This window comes from Oryctolagus cuniculus, chromosome 7, assembly GCF_964237555.1.
Source record: "Oryctolagus cuniculus chromosome 7, mOryCun1.1, whole genome shotgun sequence".
NCBI classification, from domain to species: domain Eukaryota; kingdom Metazoa; phylum Chordata; class Mammalia; order Lagomorpha; family Leporidae; genus Oryctolagus; species Oryctolagus cuniculus.
The window spans coordinates 12,839,539-12,861,488 of NC_091438.1; the positions used below are offsets into that span (position 1 = coordinate 12,839,539).

A 21,950-nucleotide genomic window follows, 5' to 3' on the forward strand; every position below is an offset into this window, starting at 1 on the left:
GCTTCCAGAGCTCTGGGAAACCAGTCTGAGTTCAGGTTGGATGGACTGCTTCTCTGGATAGAGAAAATTATGGTTTTTGGACACCTCAGAGGGTTGGAGAGAGTTGGCAGGTTGCAGACACTTGGCCAGGTTTTCCCTTAAGGCATTTGCTGGATTTTGAAGCTGTACAGAGCAGGTGGCCTCAAAGCTAAACTAATCATCACTGGATCTCATAGTGGAGTATTCTGCTGTCCCACGGTACTAAGTAGACAAAGCCTAGAGTTCAGGATCCACCAGGACAGGGGCCCAAGGAAACACACCAGCTTTGGAGAGCATCCTCCTCACTGCAGACGCTGAGCTGCATTGAGGCTGGGTTACAGTATGGGGGGTGGGGTTCAGTCTCCATCAGCTCCTTGAAATCTCCACGTTTCTTTTTTCTGTATAAAAGAGTCCCCCTCTCTTGGCCACTCTCCCACCTCTCTGCACCTTGTTAACTCTTACTCATTTTTCAGGTTCATTTCAAATGCTCCATCCTCAGGGCAGCTTCCCAAGCCTTCGCTTGCCCTAATCTGATGCAGCCTATTTTGCAAACTCTGCTTTGTAATTCCCTACACCTCTCCTTCCCCGAACTTTATTCCTTTTCGGAATGTCCTGAATATATTTGCTTGATTATTTGAATCAGGACTTTCATGTGTCCATGTGGCGCTCAATTCTAGTGAGCCTAGGAGGCCCAGGATGCTAATTTTTTTTTTTTTTTTTTTGACAGGCAGAGTGGACAGTGAGAGAGAGAGACAGTGAGAGAAAGACAGAGAGAAAGGTCTTCCTTTGCCATTGGTTCACTCTCCAATGGCCGCTGCGGCCGACGCACCGTGCTGATCCGATGGCAGGAGCCAGGTGCTTCTCCTGGTCTCCCATGGGGTGCAGGACCCAAGCACTTGGGCCATCCTCCACTGCACCCCCTGGCCACAGCAGAGAGCTGGCCTGGAAGAGGGGCAACCGGGACAGAATCCAGCACCCCGACCGGGACTAGAACCCGGTGTGCCCGCGCCGCAAGGTGGAGGATTAGCCTAGTGAGCCGTGGCGCCGGCCCAGGATGCTAATTAAAATTCAGATTCTCAGGCCTCAGCCCAGACTTTCTGGTTCAGGAGATTCCATACAGGTGAGGGCCAGGAACAAGCATTTTAAGGAGCTAGTTTCTAGGAGACACTAAAGAAAGCGGCCTGGAATGCTCTTACAGAAACATGGCCAAGCTACAAAAGGTGGTGGCAGTGTCTGCTTTCCCACCGATTCCCCAGTGCCAGACGTGGAATTAATACAGGCTGAACAGCCAAACTAACCGATCTATTGGTGACTGAAACGGAGGGACCATGAGTTCTAGGTTGACTGTGGAAGGCACTGAAACTGCCAGGGAGACGGGAGGTTGAAAACAACTGGAATAACCACGAAATTGGACGTTTTATGAGCGGGAAGACTAGATAATAAGGAACGGAGGAGACCTAGGAAGATGAGAAGTTTTTTCTAAAGAAATAAAAGATGACAGTTTGTGTTTCAAGTGGGTAGCTCCTCTGGATTATTATAAAGCCTAGAGTTATAGTTCCAAAATCTTTGTTGTTATTTGTTCTTTTTTAGAATTAAAAAAAGTTAATTTATTTTATCTTAATGGCAGAGAGAGAGAGAGCTCCCCCACCCACTAGTTTACTCCCCCAAATGCCCACAACAGGGCTGGGCCGGGCTGAATGCAAGAGCCCAGAACTCCATCTGTTTCACCCACATGTGTGGCAGGGACTTAACATCATTGCTCTCTCCCAGGGTAAGCATTAGCAGGAAGCTGGAATTGTTAGCAGAGCCAGGACTCGAACTAGGCACTCTCATATGGGATATGGGTGTCCCAAGCAGCAGCTTGACCACCATGTCAAATGCCTGCCCCTGGCATTTATTTTAATGGACATGTAGGAATAATTCCAGGAATAAGAAGATGATTCAGTATTAAGAAATTCACTACAGAGAAATATATGATTATGCCAAACAAACACTAATAAACTTGGGAACTGTTCTAAATAAAACACAATTGCTAAAAGGAAAGACAGAAAATCCACTTTCTCCAAAATTAACAACACATATAAATCTTTATTTTATTTATCTGAAAGACAGAGTTACAGAGAGAGGTAGAGACAGAGAGAGAGGTCTTCCTCTGGTTCACTCTCCAGATGGCTGCAATAGCTGGAGCTGCACCAATCCAAAGCCAGGAGCATGGAGCCAGGAGCTTCTTCTGGGTCTCCCACGTGGGTGCAGGCGCCCAAGGACTTGGGCCATCTTCTACTGCTTTCTCAGGCCATTAGCAGAGAGCTGGATCGGAAGTAGAGCAGCCAGGACTAGAACCAGCGCCCATATGGGATTTCAGCACTCCAGGCCAGGGCTTTAACTCACTGTATCACAACACTGGCCCCCATATAATTCTTTTAGTTTTAAAAATTTTGTATTTTGGAGGTCAGTTCTGTGGTACGATGTGCTAAGTGACCACCTGCAACACTGGCATCCCATATAGAATACCAGTTCAAGGCCGGCACCGCGGCTCACTAGGCTAATCCTCCGCCTTGCGGCGCCAGCACACCGGGTTCTAGTCCCGGTCGGGGCGCCGGATTCTGTCCCGGTTGCCCCCTTCCAGGCCAGCTCTCTGCTGTGGCCCGGGAGTGCAGTGGAGGATGGCCCAGGTGCTTGGGCCCTGCACCCCATGGGAGACCAGGAGAAGCACCTGGCTCCTGCCTTCGGATCAGCGCGGTGCGCCGGCCATAGCGCACCAGCCCCGGCGGCCATTGGAGGGTGAACCAACGGCAAAGGGAGACCTTTCTCTCTGTCTCTCTCTCTCTCACTGTCCACTCTGCCTGTCAAAAAAAAAAAAAAAATACCAGTTCAAATCCCAGCTGCTCCACTTCCTGTCCAGCTTCCTGCTAATGTGCCTAGGAGAGCCGTAGAGGATGTTCCGAGTGCCTAGGCCCTGCCACACACGTAGGAGACCCAGATGGAGGTCCAAGCTCCTGGCTTCAGCCTGGTTCAGGCCCAGCTGTTGCAGCCATTTGGGGAGTAAACCAGTGTGTGTGTGTGTGTGTGTGTGTGTGTGTCCATGTCCCTCTCTCTGTAACTCTGCCTTTCAAATAAATGAATCTTTTTAAAAAAGTTTGTATTTTGAAAGGGGTTTTCAAATGCTACAAGGAATGTCCATATACCCCATTCTCAGATATTATCCAGACTGCCATTTGTTTCATTCATACGCCTCCTGTGGTCCAGGACCCACACTGGTTCTGTTTCCTCCAAATTCTTGTTTAATCTGGAACCGATCCTCAGGTTACCTTTGTTTTCCTGTGACCATGAAACTTTTGGAGGTTGCTGGCCAATGATTTTGTAGAGTGTCCCTCAGTGTGCCTGAGGGATCCTCTTGCTTTAGTTCAGACTGTTCATTTTTGGCAGGAACTCTACAGGAGGGTGTGTCAGTGAGGAGGCACAGGTTGATTTGTCCCCTCCCTGCTGATGGTCACTTGATCACTTGTAAAGCTGGTATCTGCCGGAAAGTTCCTGTTCCCTTTACACTAGGAATCTGGAGAGACGCCTTGAGACTAGGAAAATATGCTGTTCCTAATCACCCACCCATGCTCCAACGTCATTGACATTAATGATTCCTGCCTGAGTTGATAATCATTACAAGTGTCAAATGATGCTTACATCACTCCACAATTCTACATCACTTGGAATGCACAAGATCTGTTTCCTCTTTATTTATCTATTCAAAAATCTCTTTTTTAAAAAAAATACTATTTATTTGAAAGGCAGTTACAGAGAAAGGGGGAGACAGAGACAGAGTGGGGGGCTAAAGGTCAGGAGGGGGTGGGGCTGTAGGTGGAGGTGAGCTTCTCCATACAGGTTCCTCCAGTTTCTCACGGGCTTTCAGACCTGGGGAAGAATGCAGGGGGTGGGGTGGGGACCAATACAGATGTGAGACTGAACTGGGATGCAGGGATAAGGGATAAACACTTGGATTTCAAAGGATGTAGGGATGGGATAAGGGGTAAAATTCTGATTTTACCTATATTCTGGCAAGGAGCTAGGAAGCTTGTCTTTGTTCCATCAATCCTGACTCTGTGTATAGATAAAGAGACGGGGCCCGCTGTCTTTCTGGCTGCTTCCTGCTGACATGGGGCTTACTCGTGGAGTGGGGAATCTGTACTCAGGATCAGACTGATTGAGCAAGAAGCAGTCTTGTGTTTTTCTTGCATGATGGCTTCAGATACAGCAATCATTTGCTCCTGTAAGATTTCTTGAAATATGTCAGCTCTACGTGGTAGGGATAGGAGCACTATGATTATGAAGATTGCCCATGGTGGAAAAGAGGAGGACAAAGGGGGATACAGGAGAGCAAGAGTCCTGTTAGTGGGAAGACAGGCGTGTGTCTGACCACACCGTTTGTTTAGTGTGTTCCTTTCAGCAAGGAGCTGTGGGATGGAGCTAATCTGGCCTGCTTCTAGTCCTGGGCTCCCTCATTTCCTCTCTCTGCTTATGGAAGTCCTGGCTGCTGCCAGGGGTTCAGCGAGGACCACTCTGACTTCTTCAAGCTGAGCAGGGGTGAAGTAGCAACCTGTAGTCAAGACCGGGTTGCAGCAGAAAGATGGCCTCTCAGGGGGTTAGCAGCAAATAGGTGACGTCTCTAAAAGGAAATGTACGGCTCTGCCTGCAGTGTTACTGACCCTAGGCTGTCCCCCTGATGGCGGTGGTCACTTTGGAAGCTGGAGGAGTGAAGGGCTTTTTCAGCTTAGGGAAGGCCAACAGGGAGGAGCTGCAGCACTGACCTGGGCGTCCGTCGATCCCAGGGCAGTTCTGTTTCCAGTGGCCCAGCTCTTGGCAGAGCCCACGGGGCTCTTCAGAGGCTGGCTTCTGTCATGACTACTGTCTGTCTGGAGCCCTGGCTTTCCACATCGAAAACCAGTGCCATTTGGGATGGACTGGCCTTGTTGGGTCTCTGTGAAGGCAGAGAGTCTAAAGCTGTTACTGATTGGCCTGCCACCTGTCCTTACATTGCCCCTGCTGCCCAGCTTGTTCCTCTTCCTCCTGGACTCTGTTAAAGTCGACCACAAGGCAGCTTTTTAGGAATGTCAGCCAAGGGGGTGCTCAATCCCACCCCTAATCTTTGCTGGCCTAAGCTGGAAATCTGTGGTCACAGGCATGTTATGACAGTGTCACCGATCTGTGTCCCTTTTCCTTATACCCTCTGCTCCCCAAATGCCCAAAACAGTCGAGGCTGGTCTAGGCTGAAGCCAGAAGCCAGGAACTCCATCAGTCTCCCATGTGGCTGGCAGGGACCCAACTACTTGAGCCATCATCTGCTGCCTCCCAGGGTGCATGTTAGCAGAAAATTGGAATCTGAAGCAGAGCCACAACCCAAACCCAGGCACTCCAGCATGGGATATGAGTGTTCAACCGCTGTGCCAAACACCTGCCCCTCATAAGTTTGATTCCAACCTCTTAAGCAGAAATAATAATTTCTCTCTGATGAGGTAATTGTAAAGATTAGGCAGGATTCATATGGGAAAGTACTTGGCCTTTTCAGAAAATAACAATTTGTTTTTCTATTTTTTAAAAAAATGGTTTATTTGATAGGCAGAGAAATAGACAGACAAGTCTCCCGTCCACTGGTTCTTTCCCCAAATGCCCACAGTAGAGCTGTGCCAGGCCAAAGGGGGAAGCTGGGAGCCAGGAACTCAGCCCGAGTTTCCCACATGGGTAGCAGGGATCCAGGACTTGAGCCATCACCTGTTGCCCCCCCTGGGTGGCCATTAGCAGGAAGCTGGAATCAGAAGCAAGCCTGAGACTTGAAATCAGGAACTTAATACAGGGGTGTTTTTCAATTTTTATTTGTGTATGTGTTGTATGTGTGTGTATGTGAGAGAGAGAAAGAGAGTGAGTGAGCAAGAGAAAGATTTCCCATCTATTGGTCCATTCCCTAAATGCCCAATACACACTGACCAGGATTAGGCCAGGTTGGAGCTGGGAGCTGGGAATTCAGTCCGGGTCTCCGACATGAGTGGCGGAGGACCCAAACACTTGAAGCATCACTTGCCACTTCCCAGGGTTCACATTAGCAGGAAACGAGAATCAGAATTAGAGCCAGAACGCAAACCCGCGCACTCCAATATAGCATGTGGGTGTCCCAAGCGGCATCTTTTTTTTTTTTTTTTTTTTAAGCTTTTAATTATTTATCTTGAAGGCAGAGTGACAGAAACACCGGGGAGGGGGCGGGGAGAGAGAGCTCTTTTATCTGCTGGTTCACTCCTCAAATGACCACAATGACAACAGCTGGACCAGACCAAGTGTCACAGTGGCTGCTTAGTCCACTGAGCCACAGCACCACCCCTGCCCCCTTTCCTTCCTTCCCACCCCACAAGTGGAATCATCCGCTGCACAAAATGCTCTTCTCTCTCTCTCTCTTCCCTTCTTTATTTTTTTCTTTTTTCTTTTTTTTTTGGACAGGCAGAGTTAGACAGTGAGAGAGAGACAGAGAGAAAGGTCTTCCTTCCGTTGGTTCAACCCCAAATGGCCGCTACGGCCAGCGCACTGTGCCAATCCAAAGCCAGGAGCCAGGTGCTTCCTCCTGGTCTCCCATGAGGGTGCAGGGCCCAAGCACTTGGGCCATCCTCCACTGCTTCCCAGGCCACAGCAGAGAGCTGGCCTGGAAGAGGAGCAACCTGGACAGAATCCGGCGCCCCAACTGGGACTAGAACCCGGTGTGCCAGCACTGCAGGTGGAGGATTAGCCTAGTGAGCCACAGCGCTGGCCATCTCTCTTCCCTTCTTGAACTTGACTGCTTGCTTTCTTTGCAGACTGACTTTGAGGCATAAATATCTTACTGCATTTCCTTCACAAAGTCTGAGATGGCAGAGAGAGAAAGAACAGATGGTTGGGGCCGCTGTTGTGGCGTAGCAGGTAAAGCCACTGCCTGCGAAGCCAGCCATCCCATATGAACACTGGTTTGTGTCTCAGCTGCTCCACTTCCAATCGAGCTCCCTGCTAATGGCCTGGGAAAAGCAGCAGAAGATGGCCCAAGTGTTTGAGTGCCTGTTACCCACGTAGGAGACCTAGAAGACGTTCTTGGCTCCTGGGTTCAGTCTGGCTCAACTGAGGCTATTGTGGCCATTTGGGGAATGAACCAGTGAATAGAAGATTAATTTCTCTCTCTCTCTCTCTCTCTCTCCCCCCCCCCCCGTCTCTCTGTAACTCTGACTTTCAAATAAACTAATAAATATTAAAAAAAAGAACAAATTGTTGATTTGTAATGGTCTAGGTGACAAATCACCTCAAAACCCAGTGAGTGGGGGGCCAACGCTGTGGCACACGGGTTAAAACTCTGGTCTGCAGCACCGGCATCCCATATGAGCACTGGTTGGAGTCCTGGCCATTCCTCTTCCGATCCAGCTCTCTGTTCTGGCCTGGGAAGGCAGTAGATGATGGCCCAAGTCCTTGGGCCCCTGCACCCATGTGGGAGACCTGGAAGAAGCTCCTGGCTCCTGGCTTCAACCTGGCCCAGTGCTGGTCATTGTGGCTTATCTGGGGAGTGAACCTCCCTCTCTCTGTCTCTCCTTCTCTCTGTGATTCTAACTTTCAAATAAATAAATTAATCATTTAAAAAAAAAACTCAATGAGTGCCTTAAAACAAGAACTGTTGGATATTTTGGGTGGTTTGTTGCTCTGGGCTGGCTCAGCTGACCACACCTGGGCTCATTTACCTGTGTATGTCAGCCCTGGGTGCCTGGGCTGTGTGTAACAGCAAGCCAGTTTCTCCTCTCTCTTTCTCTCTCTGAAGGATGCTGCCCACTGACCACCTGCCGGCCTCACGGATGCCACTGTCCAGCCACGAATGTGATTCCAAGCCTTGCTAACAGTCAGAAAGTTCAGCAAGGTGCCTAAGAGGCTATTCTTCAGGGATAGGAAAGGAATGTAGTCACACACGTGCCAACCCGCCGCTGCCCTTTAGTTTGGAAATTGTTTATTTTTATTTGAAAGGTAGAGACACAGAAAGATAGAGAGAGACTGACAGAACTCCCACTGGTTGGTGAACTCCCCAAGTACCCACGACAGCTGAGGCTGGGCCAGGCCAAAGCGAGAACCGGGAATGCAGTCGGGTCTCCCACGTCCCCGTTAATCTGTAAGATGTGAGCTATCTCCTCTCCCGCCTCTCTGCAGACTGACCCTTGCTGCAGTTATGCCCACAGTGCTTGCCGCCCCAGCCTGGAATCCCATGTGTCAGTTTTCTTAGTAAACTCTTATTCTCCTATGGAGCTCGCCAGGGGCATGGAGCTAAGAGAAAGGCGGAAAATTGACTCTCTTTTGTGTATAATGAATCGAGTATGTTGCTTTTGCTGCTGTGACAAATCACAAATCTAGTGGCTTAACTCAACACAGACTTATCCTCTAGGCTGTAAGTCTGAAGTCTAAAATGGAGGCACTCAGCAGGGCTGGCTGCTCCTGGCGCTGCCTGCACCCCTTAGCTTGTGGTGCCTTCCTCGTGTCACTCCAAATTCTTACTTCTCCCATCTCCCACAACTGACATCTGCCCCCTCTAAGAAGGACCCTGTGATTACCATGTGCTCACTTGATTGTCCAGGGTGATCTCCCCATGCCAAGAGTCACAGGTCCTGGGGATTAGGATGTAGATGTCTTTGAGAGCCACTGTTCAGCCTATGCCAAAATATGTGGAATTACTTTTTCATTTCTGTCTGTCCAGAGGAGTTATATCTGGCAATTTCATATGGCTCAGCCTGATCTAAACATTTATTCCTTCAGCACGCTTTGGTACCTCAGGAGACAAAAGCTCTCCTAAATCACTTGCAGTAGCTGGGCTGGGGCATGATTCTGGAGGTGAGGAGAGGATTCCGAAAGGAGTTTGTGTGGGGGCCAGTGTTGTGACCTAGCGGTTTAAGCTTCCACCTATGATGCCAGCATCCCACATGGGCACAGTTCAAGTCCCAGCTGCTTTACTTCTGATCAAGCTCCCTGCTAATGCACCTGGGAAAGCATTGGAAGATGACCCAAATGCTTAGGCTCCTGCACCCATGTGGGAGACCCGGATGAAGCTTCTGGCTCCTGGCTTCAGCTTAGCCCAGCCCTGGCCATTGCTTGCTTGCTTGCTTGCTTCTCTCTCTTTCTTTCTTTCTCTTCCTTCCTTCTTTCCTTCCTTCCTTTCTCTCTCTCTCATCAACACTGCCTGGGAGGGCCATGCTCAAGGCCGTTGGTGTGCTGAGCACCCCTGGCAAGGTTATCATGTGTTTAAAGTCCCCCCACCCCCACCCCCATCTCTTAATCATATCACATTGGCAGAGAGAGAGAGAAAGAGAGAGAGAGAGAGAGAGGTCTTCCAGCCACTGGTTCACTCTCCAATTGGCTGCAACTGGCCATCAAGTTTCAAATCTAAATTTTAGAGGAGACACATCCAAACACAGCACCCATAATCCAGCCACGGATGGTAACCACTTTCAACATATTAGCCCATAGCCCATCTCCCTTCTGTATGCGTGTCCTTTACAAAGTTTGGATCCTACTATGTATAAAATTTGTATCTTCCCTTTAGCTACTTAATACCGCAGGGTAAGTACTTGCTCATACACTCTTAGTAAGCATATTTCTCTCTTTCTTTTTTGACAGGCAGAGTAGACAGTGAGAGAGAGACAGAGAGAAATGTCTTCCTTTGCCGTTGGTTCACCCTTCAATGGCCACCGCGGCTGGCGCACCGCGCCGATCCAAAGGCAGGAGCCAGGTGCTTCTCCTGGTCTCCCATGGGGTGCAGGGCCCAAGCACTTGGGCCATCCTCCACTGCCCTCCCGGGCCACAGCAGAGAGCTGGCCTGGAAGAGGGGCAACCAGGACAGAATCCGGTGCCCCGACCGGGACTAGAACCCAGTGTGCCGGCGCTGCAAGGCGGAGGATTAGCCTAGTGAGCCGCGGCGCCGGCTAGCATATTTCTTAATTGAAGTCTCTTTTAATAGTTGTCCTTATCACAGAGACAAACAAACCTATTGCATAAAAGTAGAAAATACAGACGAGCAAAGGAATAGCATGGAAAATATCCTTAATCTTACCGCTTAGCAGCAAGTTGCCTGTATTCTTTCAGATGCTTACCTCTGGGAGTATGTGCACGCATAATTTTACTGACTAAATATATACGATCATGTGAATATTTTACAATTTGCAGGATTAAGGCTTCATGCAGGCTTACCTGCCTTTCTGGATTGGATCAGTGCAGCTCCAGCTGTTGCTGCCAACTGGGGAGTGAACCAGCGGATGGAAGACCTCTATCTCTCTCTACCTCTCTGTCTCTCCTTCTCTCTGTGTGTAACTCTGACTTTCAAATAAATAAATAAATTAAAAAAAAAAAAAACAAAAGAAAACTATGCATCAGCTTTGACTCATTACCATCCCTCTTAGGACTCCACCCCAAGAAAAAATTTGAAATCTGGAGCTGCACCAATCCAAAGCCAGGAGCCTGGAGCTTCTTCCAGGTCTCCCACATGGGTGCAGGGGCCCAAGAACTTGGGCCATCTTCTACTGCTTTCCCAGGCCATAGCAGAGAGCTGGATCGGAAGTGGAGCAGCCGGGACTAGAACTGGCGCCCATATGGGATGCTGGCCACAGCACCGGCCCCAGCTAATGCATAGTTTTAACACTCCTTAGTCTCTGGCTACATTCCTCTCTAGGGAGGCTGGATAATTTATTTTCTCTTGTGTAGCACTTGTTTTTTAACACTTTTTTTTTTTGAGTGTGACAATTTGGTGAATCATGACATCTCAGTATTGACTTTTATTTGTATTTGATTTCTATTGAGTTAAAACATTCCCACCCCAATGTTCACTATCCTATATAATTACCTCTCTTATGGTTTTTCTGGTTACTCCTTTTACTTACAAGTTAGCATCTCTATTAGTAGGCATACTAAGGCAGAGTCGCCTTTCGGTGGAAAATATCACAAGGTCCTGTCAGTTTGACATCTTCGCTATTTATTATAACATGTGGAGGAGACAAGGAAAATGTATTTCCATCAATCTTTGTGTTGTTGCCTCTTGATTTCATGAAAAATAAGAAAGACAAAGTAGATTTTTTGACCTTTGAATCCTTCAATTACTGTGCCAAGCTTCTGAGACTATTAAGACATAAATATTCTTTATAGAAAATCATATCCTTCTTTTTTTTTTTTTTTTTTTTTTTTTTTTTTTTTGACAGGCAGAGTGGACAGTGAGAGAGAGAGACAGAGAGAAAGGTCTTCCTTTTGCCGTTGGTTCACCCTCCAATGGCCGCCGCTGCAGCCGGCGCACCGCGCTGATCCTGGCAGGAGCCAGGAGCCAGGTGCTTTTCCTGGTCTCCCATGGGGTGCAGGGCCCAAGCACCTGGGCCATCCTCCACTGCACTCCCTGGCCATAGCAGAGAGCTGGCCTGGAAGAGGGGCAACCGGGACAGAATCCGGCGCCCCAACCGGGACTAGAACCCGGTGTGCCGGCGCCGCAAGGTGGAGGATTAGCCTATTGAGCCACGGCGCCGGCGAAAATCATATCCTTCTTAATCCATGATTGATACCTTGCACTGAAGTAGCACGAGAGCATACAAAAGAATTGTCTCCGAGAACCACAAACATAAATAGATGGGTTGTCAAATATGTTTAGACAGAAAACAACAAAGAGAGAACATAATTTACCTCTCACAGATGTCTTGACAAAGTCACAGTAGGCACCTAACACCACTTGGATTTCTTTTTTTTTTTTTTTTTTTTTTTTTTTGGTTATGGTCCTGTTTGAGCATGGTGATGCCACCTGCTGGCGGCCATCAGCACTGCGAGTGAATGGCTCCCAGAGAAAGGACAAGTTTTAGAACAACAGCCGAAGTTGCGATTGAGTATTTAAACATATTTTGAACTTTTAATCATATTTCTGGATAATCTGTAATGTAATCTATAAACATAAATTCTTAAAGATGGGCTGTTAACTGGACTAACAGTTCATTAATGTTCCAAAGCAAGCCAAATCCACAATTTGATTCTCTAACCTCATTTCTATATATTGCAGTAATTTGATGATGATGGTGATGGTGATGATAAGGAACAGGTAGAGAGCATGTTGATGGTGTACAAAGTTCTTTGAATAGCAGCATTATTAGAGTCCTTTACAGAATGGCTGAATTTATTAAGGAAGCCATCAGATTGAATGTTGCACACTTTTTCTTTGTTTCGTTTATTCAAAGGGAAAATAGGGGAGTCAGTGGGGGCTGTTCAGACCAGCCTGGGTTCGTATATCCTGCTTTAGAAAAACAAGGTTTTCACAAGGTGGGTAATTTAACATTAAAACTTGATTGATTGCATACAAAAGAATTTTTTCAGTGTGGGAAAATATGCTTTATATAAAGTCTTTTAAATATCAGCCCTTTTTATTCATTTAAAATAACTGAGTTGACACATTTTTCATAATATCATTCGTTTTTTTCCCCCAGTGCAGCAACACCAGTATCTTAAAACTAGTTTGAAATGCAAAATCTTGCTCATTCTGTATTCTCTTTGATTCTCACATGCAAATTTTGCAGGGGCTAAATGGCGAAGAAGGAGAGCAAACAGAGACGCGTCACACTGCAAGCCGGTTTCTAAGTGACGCGTCAGATGCCTGCCTCTTAGTGCTCAGTGAAAGATGCACATCTTGCTTTTCCTCTCCAGTTAGATTTTTTTTTTTTTTTTTTTTTTTTTGCAGTAAATTTCCTGCTGGGAGAACATGAGGGCTGATCTATGGAGGCTGAGCAAACCCATTTAGGCCACTTAAACATTGCAATCTACCCGTCACCGCTAAAGTCTGTGAACCAGCTGATGAGTTGCAATTTAGAAAGACATGCCTGTTTGGACAGTCAGGTTCTCAGCTTAATGGTGCACTTAGTCCAAGGCTGCTCTACTCAGTCCATCAAATGAGTGTTAAAAATGAAAACAAAACAAAACCGAGTGAGCTTTGGGAACCAAAGCATGCGCATCACCCCGGGCTGTCAGTTCACTGTGTTGTGATGTTCATGTTTTCAGTGCATGAGGAGCCCTTCTCATAAGGCTGCACCACCAGGTAACCTGAAGGAATATAGAGACCCGGGATGCCCAGCAAAGTCGTCGGGATGCTCTACACCGCCGGGCATTCGTGGGCTGGAAGCTGCGGTTCTGAAGGAGCCCCCTGCTCCTGTGACAGCTGCTGCGTGATGTGTTGAATGGTTGGGGCCGCAGAGACTAGGAGGGCCGGGTAGCCACGAAAGGACAGTGTTGGAGTTGAGAGAGGCTCAGCAGGAAGGATTACTCTTCAAAAATCTTTCCTGCTTTGGGCAGCCAAACAGCATCGCCCATCAACACTAAATAGAAAGCAAAGCCAAGCTAACTTCACAGAGCACCGCGGTGGGGATTCGAAGGTAACTGAATATGTGCATATTTCAAGATGCAAAACGTGTGTGAATAATTTTGGAACAGTTTTGCATCTGCACTGCCTTTTGAAGCTCCCTCAGATACAAAATGCAGTCATTTTCCTAACCACTCAGTTAGTTTATGGATCTGGTTGGACAAAAGAGTAGAACTATGAAAAATGACTCTGACAAGCATTCCTTTCATCTGCAGGCAGTAAACCAGCTTTAAAGTATGATTAAAACATTTGAAACAAATACCAGAGCTGTGGGCTTAACAGCAGCCCTGGATGTGGGAATCCCACAAGGAAAACCCTCCAGGGATTTCCCCGGTGTTCCTCAGAGCCAAGAACGGATGTGTTCTGAGAACTGTGGCTTCATATCTTAAGCCTAAATCTTGACTATCCTTCACCACCCTTTTGTAACCACTGTGTTTTAAAATTTCTTTTTTTGATGATTGTATTTATTTATATGAAAGGCAGAGTTACAGAGGAGAGAGAGAGAGAGAGAGAGAGAGAGAGAGAGAGAGACAAAGAGAGGTCTTCCATCCAGTGGTTCATTTCCCAAATGGCCGCAACAGCCATGGCTGGGCCAAAGCCAAGAGGCTGAACTCCATCTAGGTTGCCCATGTTGGTGCAGGGGCCCAAGCACTTGGACCATCCTCCACTGCTTTCCCAGGTGCATTAGCAGGAAGCTGGATCAGAAGTGGAGCAGCCAGGGCTTGAACCAGCATCCATATTGGAAGCCAGAGTGGCACGTGGTGGCTTAACCCAGTGCACCACACACTGGTACCTCATAAACATTGTTTTAAGGTGCACGATTTATATCTAAGAACTAATTGTTCCCCTTGCCCTTCAGCCTAAGTTTTACAGCCTTTTGGATCCAGGCATGGTTGTTCTAGAAGTTCCTGCCTCCTTGCAGTCAAGGTCATGGGCTCAGATTGTGAGTGTGAGTGTGTGTGTGTGGGTGTATGCGTGTGTTGTAGGGGCAGGCAGGGATTGACTGAAAGAGATGGCAATGCCTGAGCCTGTTCAGGCTGCTGTAAGAAAGTGCCGTAGACTGAGGGCCTTATCAACCGCAGAGATTGTACCTCTCACAGTTCCGGAGAGCTGACGTCAGAGCGCCGGCGTGGTCAGGGTCTGGGAAGGGCTCTCTTCCAGGGTGCAGGTGGCCGCTTTCTTTCTCTGTCCTCACATGGTGGCCATGATAAGGTAGCGAGGCAGACATTAGCCTGTGTGTAAGAAGGGCCCAAGAAAATGGGGATTATTAAAGAAAATTATTTTTTTTGTAGTGGAACTAGGAAACAAGGCCTGACAGCAGACAGCAGATTACACCCACAGTAATTGCTCTTGGTCAACAGCTGTGTTAGATGGGGTTCAGCCCTCTCCTGGGGCCCTGCCCTGCACCAAGGGGGCTGTTAGCTCAGCAACACTGTGCTACTAAGGCCCAGGGACCTCACAGCCAGTCATTTCCCAACAGAGGCTAGAGGGGAGAAGTGAGGTGGGCTGGGGGATCCTCTACTCACACCTGTAAAAAACTCCATTCCGAAGCAGACGGGGTGCTGATGCAAACCGTGTGCTCTCACTGTAGCCTCGTCTGCCAGTCGCCACGCCCTCCTCCCTCCCGCCTCTGTGTGACTTCACTTCCTTTCTCAGGCCACCCGGGATGTCAATGTTAACCTCATGTCACTGATTTAATCTGTGCGGGGGTGCCCTGCGTGATGCTTTCCCAGTGGTTTGAAAGCAGAGAAACTCTCTGAGAGTTTGCCCGCATTCCTGCTACAAGATGAGTCTGAATATTTTTGAATATTTTGAAACTACCTACCTTGCCCTTCCCATGCAAAATTCTGTATTTTGCAAAGACTCCAACATTGAGCTAAATTCCCCATCACTGGGCTCCACTTGAGAATCAGGGATATAATTCTCTACGTTTGCAAGGCCAGAGCTGGCACCGTGACACTGTGGGTTGAGCTGCCAGCATCCCATACGGGTGATGGTTCAAGTCCTGGCTCCTCCACTTCTCATCCAGCTCCCTGCTAATGCGCCTGGGAAGGCAGCAGAAGATGGCCCAAGTACTTGGGCTCCTGCACCCACATGGGAGTCTCAGGTGGAGTTCCTGGCTCCTGGCTTCAGCCTAGCTCAACCCTGGCCATTGTGGCCATTTGGGGGAGTGAACCAGCAGAGGGAAGATTCTCCGTAATTCTGCCTTTTGAATAAATAAATAAATCTTTAAAAAATAAGTCTACAAAGCTGCTTACAGATATGTACTCAGATTGAGGCTATGTATCCAAAACTACAAAATCTGAAATTCTCCTAAACCTGAAAAAATGTTTAAAAGATTCCTTTTACTTATTTATTTGAAAGGCAGAGTAACAGTGGGAAAGAGAGAAACAAAGAGAAAGATCAGTCTCATCTGCTTGTTCACTCCCCAAATGACCGCAATAGCCAGGGCTGGGCCAGGCCGAATCCAAGAGCCAGTCCCCCAGGACTCCCCATGGGGGGCAGAGACGTAAGTACCTGGGCCATAATCTGCTGCCTTCCCAGGCACACTCGCAGGGAGCAGGAAGGGAAACAGCAGCCGGGACTCAAACCGCTGCTCTGATACTTGATGCTGGAGTCACCAGTGCCACAAGGCCGGCCCCAAAACCTGAAAACCTTTGAGAGCTGATGCAATATCAGAAGTGGAACATTCCACATTTGACCTCAAATGGCAGGCTGCAGTCCAAATGCAGGTGCAGGAAAAATATTGCATGAAAATACCTTCAGGTCATGTAGATAAGGTGGACATAAACTAGTCTCTGTCTCATAAATCTATAATGTGTGTCTTGCAAAATGAATGGTATATCTCATTGGATGTTTGGACTTTATTATTTTTTTTCCTCTGAGGTCATTCACTGAAATACTTATTTTTAGGAAGACCCTGAATTTAGAATTCTAAATACGATTATTTCTTTAAAACTTTTGCTTCTGCAGAGTGTGGCTGTGTCAAGAGAGTTGGTGCTGACTCCTTGCTCGCGTCACTGCTATGGGGATGAATGGAGAGAAGGCAAACGAGAGCAGGCAGGGCCTGCTACAGCGAGGGAATCGGCCCCCACCACCTGTGTCTGGCGGGGCCTCCACGGCAGGTAGGTGTCGCTCCCCCTCTTCATGGAGGAACGACACAGGACCCTGCGCTGTTCTTTTGTCTGCTCGGCCCTCCCCGGGTTTGCTGCTGGTTCTTCCCGGGTTGGCTACCGTCCCTTCCACCTCCGTGGAAGGGCGGTTCCCCCTGCCACATTCCCCACTTCCGCGGGGGAGCAGCACACCGCCGGCCGGCTCTCTCGGGGGCTGCACAGGTGTTCCCTCAGATGTTCCCCTTAGGTGTTCCTGGTGCATGCCGTCTCTCTCCTCCTTTATAGTCCTCCTCCGCCAATCCTAACTCGGCTGCCCACATGCCGAGTACACTGCTCTCCTCCAATCAGGAGCAGGTCCTGCAGCTTGTCAAGTTGGTGAGAGGCAGCTGGGTAGAAGCTGTTTCCTCCTCTCCCAGCGCCATATTGTGGGAGAGCAGATGCATAGAATAAGTCTTATTCCAGTAACTCAGTCCAGTCCGGGTTGCTCCCCACAGGTAGGGAAGTGGGAAAGCTCCGTGGTGGAGAAAGGGAAGGCTCTGGCTGTGCCCTGGTGGGAAGCTCTTGGCCTCCAGGGAAGCTGGAGGTGGCTAATGCGAAGCGTGGCATCCTGTGTGGCTGGGCAGGGAGCACATTTGGTTTCCTCTGGCTGGCCCCACGTGGAAGAGAGGACAAATATAAGGGAAGGGAAGGTGGTGGTTGGCCATTCCGTCCTGGCCAGCCGCTGGTGGTTGTCAGCTATAAAACCCCTTGTACAGGGGTCAGGGTTTGGCTTGCTGAGCTGGTTACTTGAGACAGTGGCCTGACTTCCCCCAAGTCTGGTTTGCAGACAGGCAGCAGGCTGGGGTCCCGAGCTGGTTACTGCTTCCTGGGCAGGCTGTAGCAGATGGTGAGCTGGAGTTTGATTTCGGTGGATGGCCTGGCCATTGTCCATCCACCTACCCAGGCTGTCACCCCTGACTGCTTCTCTGGCCTTCCACACCCCCGTGATTGACTTGGCTTTCCATTCTTTCATATGTGAGATTCAAGTGTGTAGAGGGACCATCTTTGTGCTATTTGCCAGTTAGAAAATACCGTAAAAAATAAATACAGTGGCAAGAATGACAGCTTCCTGTGTGCTCAAGGCTGGGGGGACGCCTGCACCAGTGCAAACGTGACGGTTCTGCTGGCGCCTCCTCTAAGCATGGACTGTCAGGGACTGGGAGGATCCAGCTTGGGACCCTCACCTCCCATGGAAGGAAGCGCCGCACAGGGAGGGGAGGGGATTACAACGCTAGGGAGGGCCAGGTTGGCTGGCGTTGCCCGACGGAGTGAATGCACAAAGCTCCTGGAACTGTGTCTGTGCGGACAGTGCCTGAGAGTCCTCGTTTCTCATCCTCCCGATGCTGCTGCTACTGGCCGTCCCCTGCCCCAGGCTTAGCCTTACCTACTCTGCACCCACACCCAGCACCCAGGGGTCAGCACGCAGGCTCTGCAGGAAAAGAAGCAGATGGCCTCTTCCTGGAGATAAATATTCTGAGTAAATAGACCAGACCACCAAACTTGAAACCACTGGGGCCTAATTAGGTGCCTGTGGGGAGATTCTCAGCGCAGTGGGAGCTGGAAGAACAGGGTCTGTGAACTAATAGTCCTACAGGAAGAGCTGCAGGGCTGTGCTCACACTTCCGACAACCACTGGCTGATCGGACACCTCACTTGAGCACAGCTGTTATTACCTGGGGAGGGGAATGCCACATCTGGGCGCAGAGCTCACGTGCACCTCTGCCACGGGGACCGTGACTGGCAAGGCAGGGGCGACTTGCCTGCGTTGGGCTTCCTGCTCCCGGCCCTGCCCTGATATCTTTCCCCTGGGCTCAGGGCGTGGAGAGTCAGCCGTGACTTCCAGACATTCTCACTGCCCCCACGTCTCCACGGCACCCTGTGTGTCTCAGCCCCTACAGTGCTTCTGAGTGCCTCCGTGGCCTGGGAGCATCTGGCCCAGCAGCTGGCCACTGGATCTCCATTACAGCAGAGGCTGGGGACCAGCACACCTCCCAGTTAGGGTTCATTTTACTGCCCACTGGTGCGTGCATTCTGCTTTGTCTACTCAGTACATTAGGCCAAAGCAACTGCTTTCCTAAGTGATGAGATTAGACCCCACTCATTAGAATTTGGAAGATGGGGCCGGTGCTGTGGCTCACTTGGTTAATCCTCCACCTGCGGCGCCAGCATCCCATATGGGCGCCGGGTTCTAGTCCCGGTTGCTCCTCTTCCAGTCCAGCACTCTGCTGTGGCCCAGGAAGGCAGTGGAGGATGGCCCAAGTGCTTGGGCCCTGCACCTGCATGGGAGACCAGGAAGAAGCACCTGGCTCCTGGCTTTGGATCGGTGCAGTGCCGGCCATAGTGGCCATTTGGGGAGTGAACCAATGGAAGGAAGACCTTTCTGTCTCTCTCTCTCACTGTCTATAACTCTACCTGTCAAATAAAAAAAAAGATAAAAAAGAATTTGGAAGATGATGGCAAGAATGATGGCAAAATGCTCCTTACTTTTTTTTTCTTTAGATGTATGTATTTATTTGAAAGGCAGAGTTACAGAGAGGCAGAGGTAGAGAGAGAGGGGTCTTCTATCTGCTGTTTCACTCCCTAGATGGCCGTAACAGCCGAGCTGCGCTGATCCAAAGCCAGGAGCCAGGAGCTTCCTCTGGGTCTCCCACGCGGGTGAAGGGGCCCAAGGACTTGGGTCCTCTTCTACTGCTTTCCCAGGCCACAACAGAGAGCTGGATCAGAAGTGGAGCAGTTGGGACTCGAACCAGTGCTCATATGGGATGCTGGCGGCGGCTTAACCTGCTATGCCACAGTGCTGCCTCCCCACTCCTTATTTTAAAAATGTTATTAATTTACCTACAAATTGCTAACACTGTACTGAGAATTGTCACAATAATGGCATTCAGGTATTTAGAGTGATGTGCCCAGTGCTTTCAGAAGGAGACACTACTGCATACATCTCACTAAGCCACAAGTCATCCTTCTAATTAGCCTCCAGTCTCCTTCTCTGTCCCCTCCCACTCACTCTGGGGGAGGAGCCTTGCTGCTCCCCACATTAGGCCAGGTGTACCTGTAAGGTCAGCTCAACACTGAAAGAGGCATAGACTTTCTGGTCAACCTGGAGGAAGGAACACAATATATAACACGATAAATATCCATTTATCCATTTGGGCTTTTAAGACTGCTGTGCTACTTCCATAAATATTAAAAGGAAACCTGATATCACCCCCAAAAGAACGCGATCTGATCTCTCTCCTTTTCTGTCACTCTCTCCTGCTCTCTCTCTCTGTACTCCTGTATAGACTGACAAGTCAAAGCATCAATTAAGAGAAAAGGTGTGTTCCCCCCCTCCCTTTTAAAGACTTATGTATTTATTTGAAAGGCAGAGTTAGAGAGAGATTTTCCATCCATTGGTTCATTGCCCAAAGGACCACAAGCCAGGTGCCTGTAACTCCTCTGGGCCTCCTATGAGGGTGCAGGGACCCCACTACTTGGACCTCTTCCACTGCATTCCGAGGCTCATTAGCAGGGAGCTGGATCAGAAGTGGAGCAGACGGGACTCCAACTGGCACCCACAGGGGATGCTGGTGTGGCAGATGGAGGCTTAACCCAGTGCACCGTAACTCAGGCCCCAAGATGAGCCCCTTGAAGAGGAGTGCAGTAGACACCAGAGCAGGAAGAGGGTGGCTGATCTGCCGCCTTCCCTGCCTCCTGGCTTGGTTTCAGTCAGAGCCATTGCCCACTGGGCGTGCCTTCAGCGAGAGCCCAGGTCAGTGTCGGCGATGGTAGGACCAACGTTGCCTGGAGATGGGAGGGTTTTTTGCCCATGGATTTCTGAAGACGCAGGCTGGATACATTTTCAGGAAGGATGAACCAAACATCACACAGCTTTCTCTTCAAAGGAAGCAGGGAAAGCATGCAAAATGCAAATACAACATTGTTTATGATGCATTCAAACACTATTTCACTAATGTGAGCTCCATTAAAAGCAGCCGTACAGAGCCTCGGGCAATGGGGCGCATATGGTTCTGAACTCCTGCTACAACTGAGATTAGAATTGAGGTCGGATCCAGTCACTGCCCTGCTGCTGGGGAAGTTCAATGATAGCTAGGGATGCTTAGTGGGTAATTTGCCTTGTCAGAGTCTCAGCTCCCAAGGTCGCGAATACTGCCGCGTTGGAGCCTGCAGAACATGGCAAGTCAAATCACGTTGCGTGACAAATTATGAGACCAGCTAACATTCCATCGGAAGAAAAGACCTTTTATGCCAACTGTTGTTTTCCATGGCTTTAAGGACAATTAATGAAATATTAAAACTCGAGGTGCTCTGGGAGTTTATTTAGCGAATATCCCCCTCATTCTGTTGTTGAGAGTCCCAAAGACTTTGAGACTTGTTCAAGCAAATCAGTTATTGTTGCATCAGAAACATGCTGCAATGGGTGTCTGCCGTGTCCCCGGCTGGCACTGCCCGGTGCTGAAGGAAGAGGGAGCAGCCCCAGGAACCCTATCTCTGATGTCCGTGGTGAGAGGCCAGGCCCAGGCTCATGGCTGAGGGCAGGAAAATACTCCAGGAAGGCTTCCTGGAGCAGGTGGGGCATAGCTCAAGTCTCTAAGGATGGGGAGCAGTTGGGACAGGTGGATCAGCTCTCAGACTGAGGTGAAGGCTTGTGCATAGACCCCCGGAGGAGGTGACACAGAGACAGGCAGCTGGGGGTTCATCCGGAACTTGGGTTTCGTTCTCAAGGTGACGTGGGCACCATGAGTGCAGTTTGGGTCTTTGGATCTTTTCCTCATGGTTAGGTTGACTTGTAGAAAGATGAGTGTGGAGGCCGGCGCTGCGGCTCAATAGGCTAATCCTCCGCCTGCGGCTCCAGCACACCGGGTTCTAGTTGTGGTTGGGGAGCCGGGTTCTGTCCCAGTTGCCCCTCTTCCAGGCCAGCTCTCTGCTGTGGCCCGGGAGTGCAGTGGAGGATGGCCCAAGTGCTTGGGCCCTGCACCCGCATGGGAGACCAGGAGAAGCACCTGGCTCCTGGCTTCGGATCCTGGCTTCAGTACACCGGCCACGGCGCACCGGCCTCAGTGGCCATTGGAGGGTGAACCAACGGCAAAGGAAGACCTTTCTCTCTGTCTCTCTGTCTCTTACTGTCCACTCTGCCTGTCAATAAATTAAAAAAAAAAAGATGAGTGTGGAGTAGGTTGCAGAGGCTGGAGTCGGGGAGGAGCTAAGAAGATGAACCCATGGAAGTGTAGAGGGGTCAGAGCACAGGGTGCAGCGGAGATGGACTGCACGAGAATGAGGGAGTCGGGTAGCTCCTAGTTCTCCATGCTAGACATCTCATTTTCCCCTCCTGGTCCCCCTGCGCCCTTCCCCACCCTTCTCTGGGTCCTGGGACGATCAAA

At 49.4% G+C, this 21,950-nt stretch overlaps 1 protein-coding gene across 2 annotated transcripts in view; it reads left to right on the forward strand.

Moving 5' to 3' along the window:
- The window catches only part of CNPY1 (canopy FGF signaling regulator 1), a 136,433-nt gene that overhangs the window by 32,730 nt on the left and 81,753 nt on the right, over window positions 1-21,950 (forward strand). For both annotated transcript variants that reach the window (XM_070077231.1, XM_070077232.1), the window contains exon 3: window positions 16,391-16,542. The gene's annotated coding sequence lies outside the window, so the exon portion shown is untranslated. The remainder of the gene's footprint in view (window positions 1-16,390; window positions 16,543-21,950) is intronic.